Consider the following 23,096-nt stretch of genomic DNA (forward strand, 5'->3'; position numbering starts at 1 on the left):
GGAACTAGCGATTACAAAACAGATAGAGGGATATAGAGAGAAAGGAGTTTTGGTAGAGATACAATCACCTGCTAACACTCCTCTGTATCCAGTCAAGAAGAGAACTCTTGATAAGAGTTCTATGCCCAAATATCGTATGGTACATGATCTAAGAGAAATAAACAAAGTTCTAGATCCTATCACCCCAGTTGTACCCAATCCTCATACGTTACTATCACAGATACCAGCCAGTTCTCAAGTGTTTACTGTAATAGATCTTTCAAATGCATTTTTCTCGGTTCCTTTACACCAAGATAGTTGGCATTTGTTTGCATTTACATTTAAGGGCAAACAGTTGGCGTGGACACGCCTTCCACAGGGAATGATACACTCCCCTACTCTTTATTCAAATGCCCTACAAACAGTCCTTCAGAGGTTTGAACCCGAACCACAGGTAGTAATTTTGCAGTATGTGGATGACCTACTACTTTGCTGCCCAGACCTAGAAACTGCAGAAAGGTCTACTGTAAGTTTACTATGTTTTCTAGAAAAAGAAGGGTGTAAAGTGAATAGACAAAAGCTACAAGTTTGTCAGACCAAAGTGGTCTTTCTAGGTCATTGCATTTCTCAAGGTAAAAAGCATCTTACACCTCAAAGAACTGAAGCAATAAGACAGATGAATGAGCCTAGAAATCATAAACAGCTACGAGCATTTTTAGGAATAGTGTCTCATTGTAGACAATGGATTATACATGCCAGTCAACTAATGCAACCACTGTATGACTGTGTAAAAAGTGAACCTTATTTGTTGACAAAAGAAGGTCAGATTTCGTTCCAACAATTAAAAGATGCCCTTGTTTCAGCTCCAGCGTTAGGGCTACCAGACTATCACATTTGCTAGGCTTCAGACTCTTAATTTAGCAACACTGCTACCTCTCGAGTCTGAAGGGGGGAATAAGGACACTGATCCACACGCAAATTTTTTCCCTACAGACACACATGATTGTACAGAGCTCATTTTACAAGAAACGGCAGGCTTACCCAATGTATCCGAAACACCACTTCAAAATCCAGATTTAGAGCTGTTTATAGATGGTAGTAGGTTTGCAGATGACACAGGTAACTTCCATACAGGGTATGCAGTTGTGTCAGAATCTGAAACTCTCAAAGCAGAACCTCTTCCACCGAAACAGTCTGCACAAGAAGCAGAACTAACAGCATTGATTGAAGCGCTAAAAATAGCTGAGAATCAGACAGCTAATATATACACTGATTCTAGGTATGCACATGGTATTGTGTTTGACTTTGGAGTAATCTGGAGAGCTAGAGGTTACATGACAGCGTCAGGCCAACCTGTAAAACATGCTTCTCTGATCAAACAGATCTTAGAGGCTGCACAAGAAACAAAAGAAGTAGCAGTAATTAAGGTAGCTGCACATGTGAGACTCGACACTAGGGAATCTAGGGGAAATGATAGGGCTGATAAAGCAGCCAAAGCAGCAGCAGTCAAACCCTTACAGCAGGTTCATACTGTAAACCCCACAGAAAATACTGAAGATAGACTGAGACAAGCACAGGAAGATGCAGGAGAAGAGGAGAGGGACAGGTGGAAAAAGGAAGGGGCAGAAGAACAAGCAGGAATTTGGAAGAAAGATGGACTAATATGTCTACCTAGAGCCTGGTACCCGATTGTAGTTGGTGGACTCCACCACCCTACTCATGTGTCTGCAAATGCAATGACACTACTGGCAAAGCAAGTCTGGTTGGCTCCAGGTTTTGGCAACTATGCAAGAGACTATTGTGCTGCATGCGTTATATGCCTAACACATAATCCCGGACAGACAACAAAGACCCCTATGAAGCATCACGTCCGACCTCTCTATCCGTTTCAGCGATTACAAATAGACTTTATCCAGCTGCCAAAAAGTAATGGGTATGAGTATGTGTTGGTGTGTGTGGACATGTTCTCAGGGTGGCCAGAGGCCTATCCAGTTCGGAAGGCTTCAGCTAAAAACACTGCTGTAAAGCTAGTTGCCGAACTGATACCCCGTTACGGTCTCCCTGAAGTGATCGAGTCAGATAGGGGTACTCATTTCACTGGAGAAATATTTCAAAATGTACTGAAAATGTTGGGTGTTGAAAGTCAGTTACACACTCCGTACCATCCTCAAAGTTCTGGTAAGGTGGAACGCATGAATGGAACTTTAAAATTAAAAATACAGAAAGCCATGGCTGAAACAGGAAAGCCTTGGACAGAATGCCTTCCACTGGCCCTTTACTCAATACGCAATACCCCAAGGGGTAAGACTAAACTGTCTCCATATGAAATTTTGTTTGGCAGGACTGCCAATTTAGGATGTTATTTTCCACAGCAACTTGTGTTAAATATTGAGTCATTGACTTCTTATGTGCAAAATCTTCAGAAACAATTAACTAAGGTGCATGCACAAGTTTTTGCTTCCCTTCCAGATCCTGACAACACTGAAGGAAGTCACAAGTTGGAACCAGGTGATCAAGTCTATGTAAAAAGACACACCAGAAAGGCTCTTGAACCAAGATTTGACGGACCCTTCCAAGTCCTGTTGACAACACCTACATCAGTCAAGCTTGAAGGAAAGGCATCATGGATACATGCAAGCCATTGCAAAAGAGCAGTATAAAACTCATAACATTGATGTTAATAGTATTAACCTCAACGGAGGCATGGGATAAACTGAATTCTCTAACCCCTTTGAACAATAGATTCGTACAACATCATAGAAAATTAGTACATGACTTGTTAAATAATACACAACCCCTAGCAGATTGTTGGATCTGTACCCATTCACCAGTATCAGCCACAAGTATACCTTTTCTAGCAGTTCCCGTGTCAGTTGAAGAAATATTCGCTTGGCCTAATTGTTCAGACAACCTGGCCAACAACCAAATTGGTAATACTAGGCTGTGGAATACTACAATCGCCATACCAATTGTGGGATGGGTAGAATTTCCTTGGTGGCAGGGTAATCTTACAGGAAGAATAGGCAACTTACAATATTTTGCATTCAGGGGAGGAAAATGGGTACCTAGAAATAAGACTGGATTAACTGATCTAGGACAGGTCCCCACTGAAAATCTACAGCTCAGTTTCAGTACAACCACCGACTCTTCTTATGCTTTCAAACCTACAATGTTGGAAAGGTACATACATGATAGAAAATGGGAACATTCTGCGTTGTTCCCCCAAGGTGATGCAAACAGTTGTACAAGCAAACCGGGGAACCTGGTTTGTAATAAATCCGATGAGTATATCAGAGGAATCGGTGGGTGGGTTGCTGGGATTATGCAGAGCATAATACATATAGTTATGATTATTGTAGTCATATACGTACTATTCCAGATTGTGCTCAAGAGTATCTCAGTATGCACAGATAAATTTTGTGTAATAGATGCAAGAGTATAAATTTTCTTCTTTATTCTTATGTTATCCTCTAGTGATTCTAATTAATATTACTGTACTAATCTTTGTTTTTTTATATTTTAGTATACTTATTGCAAAACAAAGAAAAGGTTGTGAGAGTTAAACGGAAGAATTGATACTAGATTTGATTCTCTTATTAATGATATAAGCGTGTACATGTGTAATACCAAAAATAAAGGCTTTGTCTTTGGCCCTGTGGTAATCTAAAATATGGATATGTTAAAGGGGATTTGTGATAGATCATAAAAGGAATATGTCAAAGGGGGGAATTGTAGAGATCAGATTGAAGAATCCATTTTGTCTTCCTATTCAGAGACGTCTGGCTTAATATGAAGAAACTTGAGTAAAATAAACATTTCCTTTTATGGACGCATTCCTTCTTGTTATTGTGACCTTTAACCTACATTCCAGAAGTTGAACGTTACCAGTAGAATAGATACTCTTTGTTAGAGGATATGAGTGCTTGTACGCATGTCTGTAAATGCTTATCTCTTTGCCATATAAAGGAGGAGGGAGCGTCCAGTGAGTCAGAGGCGAGCTCCTGGGCGATCCCTGCACATGAATACACATCTCTTGTGCTGTGTGTTATTACTTGGATCTCTCTACATTAGAAAGCCAGGGACGGATAAGGACTCAACACTGTCTGTTACCATCTAATGGCTTCTCTCTTAACTAACTCCTACCAACTGATGGCTCCTCTCCTTACTGAGTGCTACCAACTGATGGTTTCTCTCTTTACTAACTGCTACAATCTGTTGGCTTCTCTCCTTACTGACTTACCATCTGAGAACTTCTCTCCTTACTGCCTGTTACTAACTGATGTCTTCTTTCCTTACTTACTGTTACCAACTGATGGCTTCTCTCCTTACTGACTGCTACTCTCTGATAGATTTTCTCTTTACTGACTGCTACAAAATGATGTCTTCTCTCCTTACTGACTGCTACCATCTGATGGTTTCACTCTTTACTGACTGTCACAAACTGATGGTTTTTCTCCTTACTGACTGTTAACATCTGATGGCTTCTCTGATCACTGACTGCTACAAACTGATGGCTTCTCTCCATACTGACTTTTACCAACTGATGGCTTCTCTCCGTAATGACTGTTACGAATTGATGGCTTCTCATCTTACTAACTGTTACCATCTGATGGCTTCTCTCCTTACGGTCTGCTTCCATCCGATGGCTTCTCTCCTTACTGATTGTTACCAACTGATGGCTTCTCTCCTTACTGACTGCTATCAGCTGATGGCTTTTCATCTTACTGACTGCTATCAACTCATGGCTTCTCTCCTTACTGACTGTTACTATCTGTTGGCTTCTGTCCCTACTTACTGCTACCAACTAATGGCTTCTCTCCTTACTGATTGCTAACATCTCATGGCTTTTCTCCTTCCTGGCTACTACCATCTGATGGATTTTCTCCTTACTGACTGCTACAATCTGATGGCTTCTCTTCCTACTGGCTGCTACCAACTGATGGCTTGTCTACTTACTGACTGCTACCTTCTGATGGCTTCTCTCCTTACTGAATGCTACCATCTGATGGCTTCTCTCTTAACTAACTCCTACCAACTGATGGCTCCTCTCCTTACTGAGAGCTACCAACTGATAGCTTCTCTCTTTACTTACTGCTAAAATCTGTTGGCTTCTCTCCTTACTGACTTACCAACTGATGGCTTCTCTCCATACTGACTGTTACCAATTAATGGCTTCTCTCCTTACTGACTGTTACCAACTGATGGCTTCTCTCCTTACTGACTGTTACCAACTGATGGCTTCTCCCCTTACTGACTGTTACCATCTGATGGCTTCTCTCCTGACTGAGTGCTACAAACTGATGGCTTACCTCAGTACTGACTTTTACCAACTGATGGCTTCTCTCCTTACTGACTGCTACCATCTGATGGCTTCTCTCCTAACTTACTGTTACCAACTGATGGGTTCTCTCCTTACTGACTGCTACCAACTGATAGCTTCTCTCCTTACTGACTGCTTCCATCTGATGGCTTCTCTCCTTACTGACTGCTACCAACTGATGGCTTCTCTCCTTACTAACTGGTATCAGCTGATGATGGCTCCTCTCCTTACTGACTGTTACTATCTGATGGCTTCTCTCCTTACTGACTGCTACCATCTGATGGCTTTTTTCCTTACTGACTGTTACCATCTGATGGCTTCTCTCCTTACTGACTGCTACTGCAGCGCCCCAGAGTCCTGGTCGTTGCAGTACTGATGCTCCGCCGCTAAGGGGAGTGATGGTACGTCTGATGGCACTTAAGGAGTTCACCTGACCAGGTATCACAGTCACACTTTACACTTCACATTCTGGCCACCAGGGGGAGCAAAGGGTTCTATGTATTAGGCCACTCCTCACAATCTGGTAAAACTGGGGGCTGGATAGGAAGTTAGTCAGAAGCTGACTGGGTTGGATCCAGGCAACATCCTGTGGCAGAGGGTGTTGCAGCAGAAGATTCAGGGGGGTCTCTGTCAGGGGTGGGATCCTGACAGTGGCCTAGCGAACAGAACAGAACGTTACAGAGCCGTGCCTGCACCCGTTGCAGTGGCATCCTAAGAAAGGAAACAAAGCGAGGTTTATTGTGGAGAAGTGAGAAACGAGATCGCAGCAAAAAGGCGATAAAGCCAGTAGGAGTCGTGCCGTAAGATCGAGGCAACATCCTACTGAGGCGCGTAGCCGGTGGCTGGAACGCCGAGGAAGTATTAGGCTCCAAGCAGTACTTCAAACAGCGGCAGGACAGTTAACTTTAGGTTGGCTGTCTCACCTAAATCACCTAAGCAGAAATAGGGGGCAATTGTGGGAGAGGGGCGACGCTAGGGTCCCGGAAGAACTCCAGGCCTACCCGTCATACGGGTGCGTCCTATCCATATCATCTGGGGGACGGAGAAAGAATATCAGAACAAATACGAGTTGTGAGAGAAGAACATCAGAAACAGACACAACAGTTGTGAGGACTATCCCGTGGTGCTCAGCAGGGAGGTACTACAACACACAGGCGCTAGAAGGTAGGCACTGATTTCCACCTGCAAAGGAAACTCTGGATGTGCCTTCGGACCGGCCGGTCTCAGCCAGCCCTGTTAGCAGTACTCTGGATTGCGGATCCTGAAGCCTTCAGTAAAGAGGTAAAGAGACTGCAACCCTGTGTCCTCGTTATTCATCGCGCCTTGCACCGCGCACCACCATCACACCTTTCATTGGACGCCCCTTAGCAGGGTCACGGACCGGGTCTAGCCACCGTGACAACCCCAGGACCGAGACAGAGAGGTCCGGTACCGAGTACCCCGTGGCCCTGCATCTGGGGGCGCTCCACTACCAACTGATGACTTCTCTCCTTACTGACTGCTATCAACTGAAGGCTTCTCTCCTTACTGACTGCTACCATCTGATGGCTTCTCTCCTTACTGACTGCTACCTTCTTATGGCTTCTCTCCTTATTGACTGCTACCAACTGATGGCTTTTTTCCTTACTGACTTACCAACTGATGGCTTCTCTCCTGACTGACTGCTACCAACTGATGGCTTCTCTCCTTGCTGACTGCTATTAACTGACGGCTCCTCTCCTCATTGACTGCTACTAGCTTATTGCTTCTCTCCAGGATATTATTTAAGGTCACCTCACTTCCCACCAGATAAATGGACCAAAAAGTAATAACAGTATCAAACACTCTGCAAAAAAAGGCCTCGCGCAGCTTCATTGAAAAATAAAAAAAGTGACTTAAAAATCCACCCCACCTGGAATGCATAGAAATCATGCATGGAATTTACGTGGTGAATTCTGTAACTTTTCCTGTATTCTGTAACTTTATGACATTTTCTCCACTTTATTACATTTATTGCAGTGAGCTGTGGAGAACTGGAGACTACACCGACACCGGACCCTGACTATGAAATTGATCTAGGTATTAGCTATCTAATTCTGTAATCACTGGTGCTTACAGTACTTGCTGAAAATATTTCTCTGTGTAGTAAGGACACAATTATGGATCATATTAGACACTCGGGTCTGATAATAGTGAAGCCATTTTTACTAAGGGGAGTAGAGGGTAGCTTAAAATTAAACTAAAAAATGCAGTAAACAGTGTCACTTGCAGTACCTCTTTTGACTACCGTGAAATGCATAGTCAATAGTGATGAGCGAGTATACTCGGTACTCGAGATTTCCCAAGCACGCTCTGGTGTCCTCCAAGTATTTAGTTTTCTGCGCCGCAGCTGAATGATTTACATCTGTTAGCCAGCATAAGTACATGTGGGGGTAGCCTGGTTGCTAGGGAATCCCCACATGTATTTATGCTGGCTAACAGATGTAACCTTATACCCATTCGCCCAGCCCCCACTTCCCCAGTCCCACTAACAGGAGCTCTACGGAACGCTCGCTCTGTCTGCAACAAGCTTTCCTACATCCATGATCTTTTTATTACTCACAAACTTTCCTTCCTTGCCATCACCGAAACCTGGCTCACCCCTTCTGACACAGCCTCTCCTGCTGCACTTTCGTATGGTGGCTTCCACCTTTCTCACATACCCCGCCCCAGCAGCAAGCATGGCAGAGGAGTTGGTTTTCTCCTGACAGATAACTGCTTCTTCTTCACTCCAATCCCACTGCCACCCTCTGTTACCCTCCCCTCCTTTGAGGTGCACTCTGTGCGCATCTACTCCCCCTCTAACCTCCAACTGGCTGTCATTTACCACCCCCCTGGGCCAGCCACCACCTTCCTTGACCATTTCACCACCTGGCTACTTCATTTCCTTTCTGCGGACATCCCCACTATCAACATGGGTGACTTCAACATACCCATTGACACTTCCCTCTCAGCTGCCACTAAACTTCTATCTCTCACTTCCTCCTTCAGCTTCACTCAATGGTCTTCTGCAGCCACTCACAAAGATGGTCACACACTGGATCTCATCTTCACCCGCTTCTGCTCCCTATCTAACCTCTCTAACTCACCTCTTCCTCTTTCTGACCACAATCTACTCACATTCTCTTCCCTCTCCACTCCTTGTCTACAATCCCCACCCCACAAACTTGCACACTCTCGCAGAAATCTTAAACACCTTGATCTACACTCACTCTCTGAATCCCTCCTCCCTCTCACAGACATAAGTTCCCTACACAATGCGGATGACGCTGCCGCTCTATATAACACCACAATAGCTGTAGCTTTGGAATCGCTTGCCCCTCTCACACATACCAAAGCTCACAAAATCAACAGACAGCCCTGGCACACCAGCCTCACCAAAGAACTGAGGCGAGCCTCCAGGGCTGCTGAGCGGAGATGGAAAAGATCCCACTCCAACGAGCACTTCATCGCATTCAAACAGTCCCTCACTACTTTCAAGACCACACTCGCCACAGCAAAACAAACCTACTTCTAATCTCTCATATCCTCCCTGTCTCACAACCCTAAACAGTTATTCAACACCTTCAACTCTCTACTCCTTCCCCCAGCACCTCCTCCCTCCCCACTCATCTCAGCTGAAGACTTTGCCTCATTTTTCAAGCAGAAGATTGAGAACATAAGAGACAGTTTTAGTCGACAACCCCCAGAGCCCTTCCTCCTAACTACCCAGCCCTCCACCTCCAAAACCAACTTCTCCACCATTACAGAAGATCAACTCTCCACTCTACTCTCAAGATCGCATCTCACCACCTGTGCACTTGACCCGATCCCTTCCCACTTCATCCCATACCACACCACAGTCTTCATCCCAACCCTAACCCATCTCTTCAACCTATCACTAACAACTGGTGTTTTCCCCTCAAGCTTTAAAAATGCCTCAATCACACCTATCCTCAAAAAGCCCTCTCTTGACCCATCCTCTGTATCGAGCTATCGCCCTATATCACTTCTCCCCTATGCCTCAAAACTACTGGAACAACACGTCCATCTTGAACTGTCCTCCCATCTATCTTCCTGCTCCCTCTTCGACCACTTACAATCAGGCTTCCGGTCACACCACTCCACTGAAACTGCCCTAACTAAGGTCACCAATGACCTATTAACCACCAAGAGCAAGCGACACTACTCTATCCTCCTCCTCCTGGACCTGTCCTCTGCCTTTGACACAGTGGACCATTCCCTGTTGTTGCGGACTCTCTCATCCCTTGGCATCACAGACTTGACCCTATCCTGGATCTCGTCATACCTAACTGACCGGACATTCAGCGTCTCCTACTCACATACCACCTCCTCACCTCGCCACCTATCTGTCGGAGTCCCGCAAGGCTCAGTTCTAGGGCCCCTGCTCTTCTCCATTTACACTTTTGGCCTGGGACAGCTCATAGAATCTCACGGTTTTCAGTATCATCTCTATGCTGATGACACACAGGTCTACATCTCTGGACCAGATATCACCACCCTACTAACCAGAATCCCTCAATGTCTATCCACTATTTCATCCTTCTTCTCCACTAGATTTCTAAAACTTAACATGGACAAAACAGAATTCATTGTCTTTCCTACATCTCACGCGACCACCCCAACGAACCTATCCATTACAGTAAACGGCTGCCCACTCTCCCCAGTCCCACAAGCTCGCTGACTCGGAGCAATCCTTGACACTGACCTCTCCTTCAAACCGCATATCCAAGCCCTTTCCACTTCCTGCCGCCTTCAACTCAAAAATATTTCACGGATCTGTACATTCCTCAACCAAGAATTTGCAAAAGCCCTAGTCCATGCCCTCATCATCTCCTGCCTCGACTACTGTAACCTCCTGCTCTGTGGCCTCCCCTCTAACACCCCTCTAATCTATTCTAAACTCTGCTGCCGACTAATCCACCTGTCCCCACGCTATTCCCCGGCCTCTCCCCTCTGTCAATCCCTTCACTGGCTCCCCATTACCCAGAGACTCCAGTACAAAAGCCTAACCATGACATACAAAGCCATCCACAACCTGTCTCCTTCATACATCTGTGACCTCGTCTCCCTATACTCTCCTGCACACAATCTCCAATCCTCACAAGATATCCTTCTCTACTCCCCTCTTATCTCCACTTCCCACAATCGCATGCAAGATTTCTCTCGCGCATCACCCTTACTCTGGAACTCTCTACCCCAACATATCAGACTCTCACCAACCATCGAAACATTCAAAAAGAACCTGAAGACCTACCTCTTCCGGCAAGCCTACAACCTGCAGTAACCACCGATCGACCAAACCAGCTCTATCCTCACCTACTGTATCCTCACCCATCCCTTGTAGACTGTGAGCCCTCGCGGACAGGGTCCTCTCTCCTGTACCAGTTGTGACTTGTATTGTTCAAGATTATTGTACTTGTTTTTATTATGTACAGTATACCCCTACTCACATGTAAAGCGCCATGGAATAAATGGCGCTATAATAATAAATAATAATAATAATAATAAATCATTGAGCTGCGGCGCAGAAAACTAAATCTCCGAGTACTTACAAATACTCGGAGAACACATGAGCGTGCTCTGGAAATCTCGAGAACCGAGTATATTCGCTCATCACTAATGGTCAACAGTAGGGTTGAGTGACTTTTATTTTTATAGGATCGGGTCGGGTTTCACGAAACCCGACTTTCTCAAAAGTCGGGTCGAGTGAAATCGTCCGATCCTATAAAAAAGTCGGGGTCGGGGTCGGCCGAAACACGAAACCCAATGCAGTGCAATGGGATACTATGGTTCCCAGGGTCTGAAGGAGAGGAAACTCTCTTTCAGGCCCTGGGATCCATATTAATGTGTAAAATAAAGAATCAAAATAAAAAATATTGATATACTCACCCTCGGACGCGCCCTGGTACTAACCGGCAGCCTTCCTTCCTAAGAATGAGCGCGTGAATGACCTGCGGTGACGTCGCGGCTTGTGATTGGTCGCGTGAGTGGTCACATGGGCGGTCACGCGACCAATCACAAGCCGCGTTTGATTCTTTATTTTACACTTTAATATGGATTCCGATACCGATTCCCGATATCGCAAACATATCGGAACTCGGTATCGGAATTCCGATACCAGATTCAGAAGATCGCCGACCTCATGGCCGACCCCACACAGGGGTCGGGTTTCATGAAACCCGACTTTGCCAAAAGTCGGCGACTTCTGAAAATGGCCGACCCGTTTCGCTCAACCCTAGTCAACAGTGAAATAGCTCCCCTGGTTCTAAATAAGGTGAAATGTAATTTACAACACTCCATGTGGCTAAGACATGGTATTGCAATATACAATATGAATCCCTTATTATTTCTTTCATTTTGCATCTAGATTATGCAGATTTTGAAGTGTTATCTCATGGTGAACATGTAAGTTATGTAGTTTACTTTACATCTAAATGTGCAATTTAGCAAATAATTCATATAACTTGTTATGACACAAGAAGGTGACATTTTTTTTTGCAAATCACAACTTGTAAAAAAAAATAACTTTCTGAATTTATTTGGGCCAGTTCTTTAATGAGACAGGGCTGACCAAAGAAGGGAGAGAAGTTAGCACAGGTATCAAGGGGCCCCAGAGTCAAAATGATTCTCCTGACTCTTACATACACAGGAATGCTCGGCTCTGTGCTCCAGAATCCTCTGTCCTCTACCTCTTCATGCAGACTCCTGTGTCCTTCACTACTGGACTCCTTTGTCCTCCTTTTCATTTTAATCCATCATACTCCTGTTGTCCATTGCTTTCTCCAGACTATTCTGTCCCCTCCAAACTCCTCTGTCCTCCACCTCTTCCTCCAGATTCCTTTCTCCCCCAGAGTTTTCTGTCCTCCTCCTCCAGACTCCTCTGTCCCTTCTAGCCTCTTCTGTCTTCATTCACTTTCGACAGACTTTCTATCCTCCACCTCCTCCTCCAGACTTCTCTGTCCTCCTCCTCCAGACTCATTTGTCCTCTGACTTTTCTGCCATATTCCTCTGTTCTACACGGCATTCTCCAGACTTCTCTGTCCTCCTCCTCCTCCAGATTTCTTTGTCCTCTGCCTCTTCCACCACATTCCTCTGTTCGTCACCGCTTTCTCCAGACTCCTCTGTCCCCTCGTGACTACTCTGTCCTCTTTTTTCAGACTCCTCTGCCCTCTAAATCTTCCTCCAAATTACTTTGTCCCCTTTAGACTCCTCTGTCCTCCGTTATCTCCATTATACAATTAGTTATAGTTGACTTACATTGGTTTTGTCCTTCCATATTTTAGTTGTGGTTTATAAAGTGCTGGGGTTATAATATATCGTATTTTACGGACTATAAGAGGCACTTTTCTTCCCCAAAATTTGGGAGGAAAACAGGGGGGGAGTGTCTTATTCCCCTAATGTAGCTTACTGGGGGGTTGCGGCGGAGGTGGAGTGGGATCACAGGAGGCAATGTCCCCTCCTCAGGAAGCCAGCAGTGGCAGAAGCGATGCAATGCTGCGGGCTGGGTGTCGGTGGTGAGGCAGACCGGAGTGCATTGCTTTCCCGGCAGGCATTTTCCTGAAGCCGTGAGCTGCCGTAGGCAGCACATGCAATGCACAGACTGGGATCTCGGCGCGGCCAAGATCTCAATAAGCGCTAGTGCTGCTTCTGGCGACCATTTCTCTGATGTCCACGGCTTCAGGAACATGCAGTGCACTCTGCTCTTCCTCACCGCCAACACCGGGCCCACAGGATCACACTGTTGGGCACTTCCTTCTTCAACCCACTGATGAAGTAACCATGCCTCCTGTGACCCCACTCCACCACCGCCCCCAGGTAAAATTCCTTACATTTGGACTATAAGCCCATCTTATAAAAAAATCTTTTTTCCTATTTTCCTCGTCCAAATGTGTGGTGCGTCTTATGGTCCAGTGCGTTTTATAGTCTGAAAAATATGGTTATTATTTCTTACACATTAATTTATTTGTATTTTATTACAGAACTCGGCATCTTCCATATATCCCAGCTACCTAAACATTGTAGCATTCCTATGGTCTCTCATGTGGCTTCTTTTTCACAATGGTCTTTCTAGATCTGCAAGGTAAATCTTTTCTATCTGCTTTTTCCCTGGAGAACACTTAGAGAATTTCTGTCATTTCAGGAGACATTTCAGAATAAGATGTTGTACTATTATATTCTGGCCATTATAAGACCTGTAAGCTGCATTTTTTCTATAGTTTTCCCATATGAAAATCCATCTCAAATTGTCTACATCAATTATCTCTGAGCTAGTGGGTTCTAATTAGCTGCCATGATACCTTCCATACATAGCACACACAACCATGAGGGACTCATGCTCTCCTGTCTGTATCTAGAACATGTTAAGAGGCATCAGCAGTATAGAAGACATTATACAGCAGTACCGAGCAGTGTAGCCGAGAATCCAACACTGGGGTGAGACACAACACTTATGGAGCACCCCGTCAGGGCAAGGGGTTACTTGGTACCGGGTCCTGCGGTTCACAAGGGGATGTCATGATGGCTGACCCGGTCCGTGGCCCTGGAATGTCCATATAAAAGTGAAAGGTCTTTAAAGGGACACTGCTTTAAGGGGTCCAGTGTGGTGATGTTATGGCAGCAAGATGGTATAGTCTCTTTACCTTGTTTAGTGCTGGTTTCAGCAGCCACAGTCCAGGGCACCAGATCACAGGGCAGGTAGAGTCCATCTGGTTTGGAGGCAATTCCAGAGTCCCCTTGTCCAGGTGGAAATCAATAGCCTTCCTTTGTGCTGTAGTGGTATAGTGCCTTACTGCATAAGCTTCAAATAAGGTCCTCAAAGATATGGTGTCTCTCTCTGTCCCCCGTAGTCAGACAGGACAAAACCTGTATGACTGGTGGCTTGAGGCTGTTTATAGGGAATCTAGCACACCTCGGCCTCTGAGGGGTGCCAATGTGCCTCCTGGGTGTCACGATCAGCTGCAGCCGCTAATGCGGCTCAGGCCATAGACGCCCCCAAGCCGACCAACCTCAGAAGGCGTGGGGTGTGTGTCCCCGGGGACGAAATACAGACCCTTTAAACCGCAGAGGGGCACCTGGGCCTACCTGAACTAGGGGAGGGCAGAGACCGGGGTTCTGTGGCACCTGAGCATGTGGACAAGGAAAGAGACAAGTAGGACTTGATTACACCGCACAACTTCAGGTATAGAGAAAGTAAAGTTTACTAAAGTAAAGTCACACAGTACATAAACAAAACATGACGATGTCAGGCTCCCGATTCCACACCTCCAGAAGGGTACCACCCAGTGGACCCCAAGGCACCAACGGATCACCGAGGCACACATAGGCAGGACATCAGGACCCAGGCAGGACATCAGGGTACACGTGGACATCAGGGTGCAGGCAAGACATCAGGATACAGACAGGACATCAGGACATCTGGACTCAGGAAAGACCTCAGGACATCAGGACACAGGCCGGGCATCAGGACACAGGAATACTGGATAGACATCTGGGACACTGGCGTGGCAGCCCAGGTCATCAGCTGGGACACTGGCGTGGCAGCCCAGGTCATCAGTTACATCAGGACATAGGACATCAGGGTACAAACAGGATATCAGGACATCAGGGTCCATGAGATCATCAGGACACACGCAGGACATCAGGGTACAGACAGGACATCAGGACATCTGGACCCAGGGTCACCGGCAGACATCAGACAGGAGTCGTTCGGTTCCGGACATCCGACACGACCTATAGGCACCGCCAGTGATCAGGCTCCAAGCTCCAGGCAGCGGTCATCAGGTTCCAGACTGCGGTCGTCAGGCTCCGGGCATCGGACCTAGGAAGGAACTCAAGCGAGATGGTGCAAGCACCGCAATACTGGACGTGAGCCAGACGGGGTTAACACCGCATGGTAGAGCACAGAGTAGTAGATGCTCAGCAGAAACACCAGTTTCAAAAGACTCAAAGTCACTGGGAGTGAGGCTCCAGATGTGTTATGATCCTAGTGGTAGAGGATCTCAGAGGTTCCAGCTAAGTCCGCAAACACAAAAACCAGCTCATAGGAAGGTGGTAACTTGGCTGACCGTATTTCTAATCCTAGCACAATAACTAGAAGTAGCCGGGGAACGTACCTACGTTGATTCTAGACGTCTCGCACCAGCCGGAGAACTAACTAACCCTTTCAGAGAAAATAAGACCTCACTTGCCTCAAGAGAAAGGACCCCAAAGTTATAATACAAGCCCCCAACAAATAATAACGGTGAGGTAAGAAGAAAAGACAAACGTAAGGATGAACTAGATTTAGCAAAGAGAGGCCCACTAATTAATAGCAGAAAATAGGAAGGAGACTTATACGGTCAGCAAAAACCCTACAAAAATATCCACGCTGAAAATCCAAGAACCCCCGCACCGACTAACGGTGTGGGGGGAGAATATCAGCCCCCTAGAGCTTCCAGCAAAAATCAGGAATCACATTATGAACAAGCTGGAACAAAATAGAAGCAAAGCGAATAAACAAAAATAAGAAAGCAGGACTTAGCTTATCTTGCAAAGAACAGGAGACCAGGAGTAAGGAGCAAACAGACATAGACTGACTACATCGATTCCAGGTACTAGACTGAGTTTCCAGGAAGTCTAAATAGGAACACCCAAGGCCTAACGAACTAGGTGGGTACCAACCTGGAGAAAGATGATCCAAGTGTAATACCGCTAGTGACCACAAGAGGGAGCCAAGAAATATAGTTCACAACAGTACCCCCCCTTTAAGGAGGGGTCACCGAACCCTCACCAAGACCACCAGGACGATCAGGATGAGCAGCGTGAAAGGCACGCACCAAATCGGCCGCATGAACATCAGAGGCGACCACCCAGGAATTATCCTCCTGACCATAGCCCTTCCATTTGACCAGATACTGAAGCCTCCGTCTAGAGAGACGAGAATCCAAGATCTTCTCCACCACGTACTCCAACTCGCCCTCAACCAAGACCGGAGCCGGAGGGTCAACAGCAGGAACCACAGGCACAACGTACCGCCGTAACAGAGACCTATGGAACACATTGTGAATGGCAAATGACACCGGAAGATCCAAACGAAAAGACACCGGATTAAGGACTTCCAAAATTTTATAAGGACCAATAAAGCGAGGCTTAAACTTAGGAGAGGAAACCTTCAGAGGGACATACCGAGAAGATAACCAAACCAAATCCCCAACACGAAGTCGGGGACCCACACCGCGGCGGCGGTTGGCAAAACGCTGAGCCTTCTCCTGTGACAACTTCAAGTTGTCCACCACATGATTCCAAATCTGCTGCAACCTATCCACCACGGAATCCACCCCAGGACAGTCAGAAGGTTCAACATGACCCGAGGAAAAACGAGAATGAAAACCAGAGTTGCAGAAAAATGGCGAAACCAAAGTAGCGGAACTAGCCCGATTATTGAGGGCAAACTCAGCCAATGGCAAGAAGGTCACCCAATCATCCTGATCCGCAGAAATAAAACATCTCAAATAAGCCTCCAGAGTCTGATTGGTTCGCTCCGTTTGGCCATTAGTCTGAGGATGAAAGGCAGATGAAAACGACAAATCAATGCCCATCTTAGCACAAAAAGATCGCCAGAATCTGGACACAAACTGGGATCCTCTGTCAGACACGATATTCTCAGGAATGCCATGCAAGCGAACCACATTCTGAAAGAACAAAGGAACCAGATCAGAAGAGGAAGGCAACTTAGGCAAGGGCACCAAATGGACCATCTTGGAAAAGCGATCACACACCACCCAGATGACAGACATACCTTGAGACACCGGAAGATCTGAAATGAAATCCATGGAAATGTGTGTCCAGGGCCTCTTCGGGACGGGCAAGGGCAAAAGCAACCCGCTGGCACGAGAACAGCAAGGCTTAGCCCGAGCACAAATCCCACAGGACTGCACAAAAGAACGCACATCCCGCGACAAGGAAGGCCACCAAAAGGACCTAGCCACCAAATCTCTGGTACCAAAAATCCCAGGATGCCCCGCCAACACTGAGGAATGAACCTCGGAGATAACTCTGCTGGTCCATTTATCAGGAACAAACAGTCTATCAGGTGGGCAAGGGTCAGGTCTACCAGCCTGAAATCTCTGCAACACACGACGCAAATCAGGAGAAATGGCCGACAAGATTACTCCCTCTTTAAGAATACCAGCTGGCTCTGAGACTCCCGGAGAGTCAGGCACAAAACTCCTAGAAAGAGCATCGGCCTTCACATTCTTCGAACCAGGCAAGTACGAGACCACAAAGTCAAAACGGGAGAAAAACAACGACCAACGAGCCTGTCTAGGATTCAGGCACTTAGCAGACTCGAGATACATCAAATTTTTGTGATCCGTTAAGACCACCACACGATGCTTAGCTCCCTCGAGCCAATGACGCCACTCCTCAAATGCCCACTTCATGGCCAACAACTCCCGATTACCAACATCATAGTTCCGCTCCGCAGGCGAAAATTTCCTAGAAAAAAAAGCACAAGGTCTCTTCACAGAGCAACCAGAGCCTTTCTGCGACAAAACAGCCCCTGCACCGATCTCAGAAGCGTCCACTTCAACCTGAAAGGGAAGTGAGACATCAGGCTGGCACAAAACAGGCGCCGAAGTAAACCGGCGCTTCAGCTCCCGGAAAGCCTCCACGGCTGCCGGAGCCCAATTAGCCACATCAGAACCTTTCTTGGTCATATCCGTCAAAGGTTTAACAACGCTAGAGAAATTAGCAATAAAACGACGGTAGAAATTAGCAAAACCCAAGAACTTCTGAAGACTCTTAACAGACGTGGGTTGAGTCCAATCATGAATAGCTCGGACCTTGACTGGGTCCATCTCTACTGTAGAAGGGGAGAAAATGAAACCCAGAAAGGAAACCTTCTGCACTCCAAAAAGACACTTTGAGCCCTTCACAAACAAAGCATTATCACGCAAAACCTGAAACACCATCCTGACCTGCTTTACATGAGAATCCCAATCATCAGAAAAAAAACAGAATATCATCCAGATAAACAATCATAAATTTATCTAGATACTTCCGGAAGATGTCATGCATAAAAGACTGAAACACTGAAGGAGCATTAGAAAGCCCAAAAGGCATCACCAAGTACTCAAAATGACCTTCGGGCGTATTAAACGCAGTTTTCCATTCATCTCCCTGCTTAATGCGCACAAGGTTGTACGCACCACGAAGATCTATCTTGGTGAACCACTTGGCACCCTTAATCTGAGCAAACAAGTCCGACAATAGTGGCAAAGGATACTGAAATTTGACCGTGATTTTATTCAGAAGCCGATAGTCTATACAAGGTCTCAAAGACCCGTCTTTCTTGGCTACAAAAAAGAATCCCGCACCAAGAGGGGAAGAGGATGGACGAATATGTCCCTTCTCCAAAGACTCCTTTATATAAGAACGCATTGCGGCATGCTCAGGTACAGATAAATTAAATAATCGTCCCTTAGGAAATTTACTACCAGGAATCAAATCTATAGCGCAGTCACAGTCCCTATGAGGAGGAAGGGCACTGGACCTGGACTCACTGAATACATCCTGATAGTCCAACAAATACTCCGGAACTTCAGAAGGAGTAGAAGAAGCAATAGACACCGACAGGGAATTGCAATGAATTCCCTGACAACCCCAACTTGACACAGACATTGCCTTCCAATCCAAAACTGGATTATGGGTCTGTAACCATGGCAGACCTAAAACGACCAAATCATGCATTTTATGCAGAACAAGAAAACGAATCACCTCCCGATGTTCAGGAGTCATACACATGGTCACTTGTGTCCAATACTGCGGTTTATTCTCCGCCAATGGCGTAGCATCAATTCCTCTAAGAGGAATAGGATTTTTCAAAGGCTCCAGGACAAAACCACAGCGCTTGGCGAACGACAAGTCCATAAGACTCAGGGCAGCACCTGAATCCACAAATGCCATTACAGGGTACGAAGACAATGAGCAAATTAGAGTTACAGACAAAATAAACTTAGGATGCAAATTACCAATGGCGACAGGACTAACCATCTTTGTTAGGCGTTTAGAGCATGCTGAGATAACATGTGTAGAATCACCACAGTAAAAACACAACCCATTCTGACGTCTATGATTTTGTCGTTCAGTTCTAGTCTGAATTCTATCACATAGCATTGAGTCAGGTGTCCGTTCAGACAACACTGCCAGAGGATTAGCAGATTTACGCTCCCGCAAACGCCGATCTATCTGAATGGCCAGAGCCATAGAATCACTCAGATTTGTAGGAATGGGAAAACCCACCATCACATTCTTAATGGCTTCAGAAAGGCCATTTCTGAAATTTGCGGCCAGAGCACACTCATTCCATTGAGTAAGCACGGACCATTTCCGAAATTTTTGGCAATACACTTCAGCCTCATCTTGGCCCTGAGAGATAGCCAGCAACGCTTTTTCTGCCTGAATTTCAAGATTGGGCTCCTCATAAAGCAATCCGAGTGCCAGAAAAAACGCATCAATATTTGCCAATGCCGGATCTCCTGGCGCCAATGAAAAAGCCCAATCCTGAGGGTCGCCACGCAAGACAGAGATAACAATTTTAACTTGCTGAGCTGAGTCTCCAGACGAACGCGGTCTCAAAGATAGAAACAATTTACAATTATTCGTAAAATTCCCAAATTTAAATCGGTCACCAGAGAAAAGCTCAGGAATAGGTATCTTAGGCTCTGACATAGGACTACTAATAACAAAATCCTGAATGCCCTGCACTCGTGCAGCAAGCTGATCCACACTAGTAATCAGAGTCTGAACATTCATGTCTGCAGCAGAGCTTCAAGCCACAGAGGAAAAAGGGGAAGAAGAAAAAAAAAAAAAAAAACTCAGAACTTCTTTTCTTTTAATCCCGCTTCTGCAATGCAATAAATATTCACTTTCGGCCTGGAATACGGTTATGATCCTAGTGGTAGAGGATCTCAGAAGTTCCAGCTAAGTCCGCAAACACAAAAACCAGCTCATAGGAAGGTGGTAACTTGGCTGACCGTATTTCTAATCCTAGCACAACTAGAAGTAGCCGGGGAACGTACCTACGTTGATTCTAGACGTCTCGCACCAGCCGGAGAACTAACTAACCCTTTCAGAGAAAATAAGACCTCACTTGCCTCAAGAGAAAGGACCCCAATTTTATAATACAAGCCCCCAACAAATAAGGTGAGGTAAGAAGAAAAGACAAATGTAAGGATGAACTAGATTTAGCAAAGAGAGGCCCACTAATTAATAGCAGAAAATAGGAAGGAGACTTATACGGTCAGCAAAAACCCTACAAAAATATCCACGCTGAAAATCCAAGAACTCCCGCACCGACTAACGCTGTGGGGGGAGAATATCAGCCCCCTAGAGCTTCCAGCAAAAATCAGGAATCACATTATGAACAAGCTGGAACAAAATAGAAGCAAAGCGAATAAACAAAAATAAGAAAGCAGGACTTAGCTTATCTTGCAAAGAACAGGAGAAAGGAGCAAACAGACATAGACTGACTACATCGATTCCAGGCACTAGACTGAGTTTCCAGGAAGTCTAAATAGGAACACCCAAGGCCTAACAAACCAGGTGGGTACCAACCTGGAGAAAGATGATCCAAGTGTAATACCGCTAGTGACCACAAGAGGGAGCCAAGAAATATAGTTCACAACACAGATGCAGAGGGATTCCAGGAACATAATCAGAGCAGACACAGTTCAGACAGGTTCAGGTACAGGACAGGTACAGGATCAAGGATTCGGGCCTGGATATACCGCCTCCGGGACAGGCGCCAGAACAGGACAAAACAGGAATCAAGGCAAGGGCTTTGGTACCAAAACATAGACAGGAGAGGTGCAGGAACACAAACACACATAGCAAAGTTCAGGAGCTTTGTGAGTAGCTCAGGCCCCGCCCATAGGGCAGGGGAACTTTATATAGGAGCTGCCCCTCAGCAATTGGCTGGGGAAAGCATTTCAAGTACACACCCTAACCCTGATAAAAGCAGGGGAGGTGTGGCCGCGCACGCCCTTAGCACACACAGAAACCATTATAGCACAATCAGTGCAGGAACTGTGGCTTAGGGCACCAGGCTGTGACTGCACGCACTGACACACGTGGAAAGTCATGCACCAGCTGCAAATTACCTCACAACCCGCGGTCAGCTTCCACAGCGGCAACCAGGGACCGCACATGAGCTAGATCATGCAACAGAAAAGACCCAACCACCATGCACGGCTGCGCAGCAGAGCAGGGAACTGAGAAGGCTCCATCCAGGTAACAGCCAACAGTATGCCAGCTCAAATTAGGGGGAAAAGAGTAAAGGGTTAAAGCAAACATATGCATTGTCACGCCAAAAACCAGATACAGACAGAACGGCGTGACATTATCCCCTCTTAAAGTCCCCTCTTCTGAAGTCCCAGAAAAATACACAGAAACTTCTCTTGGGAAAGGCGGTAAGTCCCAGTTCACAAGCAGCAGAGTTCATTGCTCCAGAAATCCAAACCACTAACAAAGCGCAGGGTTGAGCAATCTAGTCCACTACCAGCTGGGATCCGAGCCATATCATCCGCCGCCCAAGCGGGGCTCGGAAACAGTCCTACCATGCATACATGCTCAGCTGAGTCCAACGCCTGAGCTTCTGTCACGATCAGCTGCAGCTGCTAATGCGGCTCAGCCCATAGACGCCGACCAACCTCAGAAGGCATGGGGCGTGTGTCCCCCGGGGACAAAATACGGACCCTTTAAACTGCAGAGGGGGACCCGGGCCTACCTGAACTAGGGGAGGGCAGAGACCGGGGTTCTGTGGCAGCTGAGCATGTGGACAAGGAAAGAGACACGTAGGACTTGATTACACCGCACAACTTCAGGTATAGAGAAAGCAAAGTTTACTAAAGTAAAGTCACACAGTACATAAACAAAACATGATGATGTCAGGCTCCCGATTCCACACCTCCAGAAGGGTACCACCCAGTGGACCCCAAGGCACCAACGGATCACCGAGGCACACATAGGCAGGACATCAGGACCCAGGCAGGACATCAGGGTACACGTGGACATCAGGGTGCAGGCAAGACATCAGGATACAGACAGGACATCAGGACATCTGGACTCAGGAAAGACCTTAGGACATCAGGACACAGGCCGGGCATCAGGACACAGGAATACTGGATAGACATCTGGGACACTGGCGTGGCAGCCCAGGTCACTAGCTGGGACACTGGCGTGGCAGCCCAGGTCATCAGTTACATAAGGACATAGGACACAGGACATCAGGGTACAGACAGGATATCAGGACATCAGGGTCCATGAGATCACCAGGACACACGCAGGACATCAGGGTACAGACAGGACATCAGGACATCTGGACCCAGGGTCACCGGCAGACATCAGACAGGAGTCATTCGGTTTCGGACATCAAACATGACCTACAGGCACTACCAGTCATCAGGCTCCAAGCTCCAGGCAGCGGTCATCAGGTTCCAGACTGCGGTCGTCAAGCTCCGGGCATCGGACCTAGGAAGGAACTCAAGCGAGATGGTGCAAGCACCGCAATACTGGATGTGAGCCAGACGGGGTTAACACCGCATGGTAGTCAGAGCACAGAGTAGTAGATGCTCAGCAGAAACACCAGTTTCAAGAGACTCAAAGTCACTGGGAGTGAGGCTCCAGATGCAGAGGGATTCCAGGAACATAATCACAGCAGACACAGTTCAGACAGGTTCAGGTACAGGACAGGTACAGGATCAAGGATTCGGGCCTGGATATACCACCTCCAGGACAG

General features: G+C 46.5%; 1 long non-coding RNA gene across 1 annotated transcript in view; it reads left to right on the top strand.

Annotated features, from left to right (window-relative positions):
- Positions 1 to 23,096, top strand: part of LOC143769887 (uncharacterized) — a 53,252-nt gene that overhangs the window by 24,364 nt on the left and 5,792 nt on the right. The window contains exons 2-4 of the long non-coding RNA XR_013214502.1: positions 7,298 to 7,357; positions 11,688 to 11,725; positions 13,300 to 13,400. This is a non-coding gene — a long non-coding RNA (uncharacterized LOC143769887). The remainder of the gene's footprint in view (positions 1 to 7,297; positions 7,358 to 11,687; positions 11,726 to 13,299; positions 13,401 to 23,096) is intronic.

Source organism: Ranitomeya variabilis, chromosome 1 (assembly GCF_051348905.1).
Source record: "Ranitomeya variabilis isolate aRanVar5 chromosome 1, aRanVar5.hap1, whole genome shotgun sequence".
Classification (NCBI taxonomy): Eukaryota; Metazoa; Chordata; class Amphibia; order Anura; family Dendrobatidae; genus Ranitomeya; species Ranitomeya variabilis.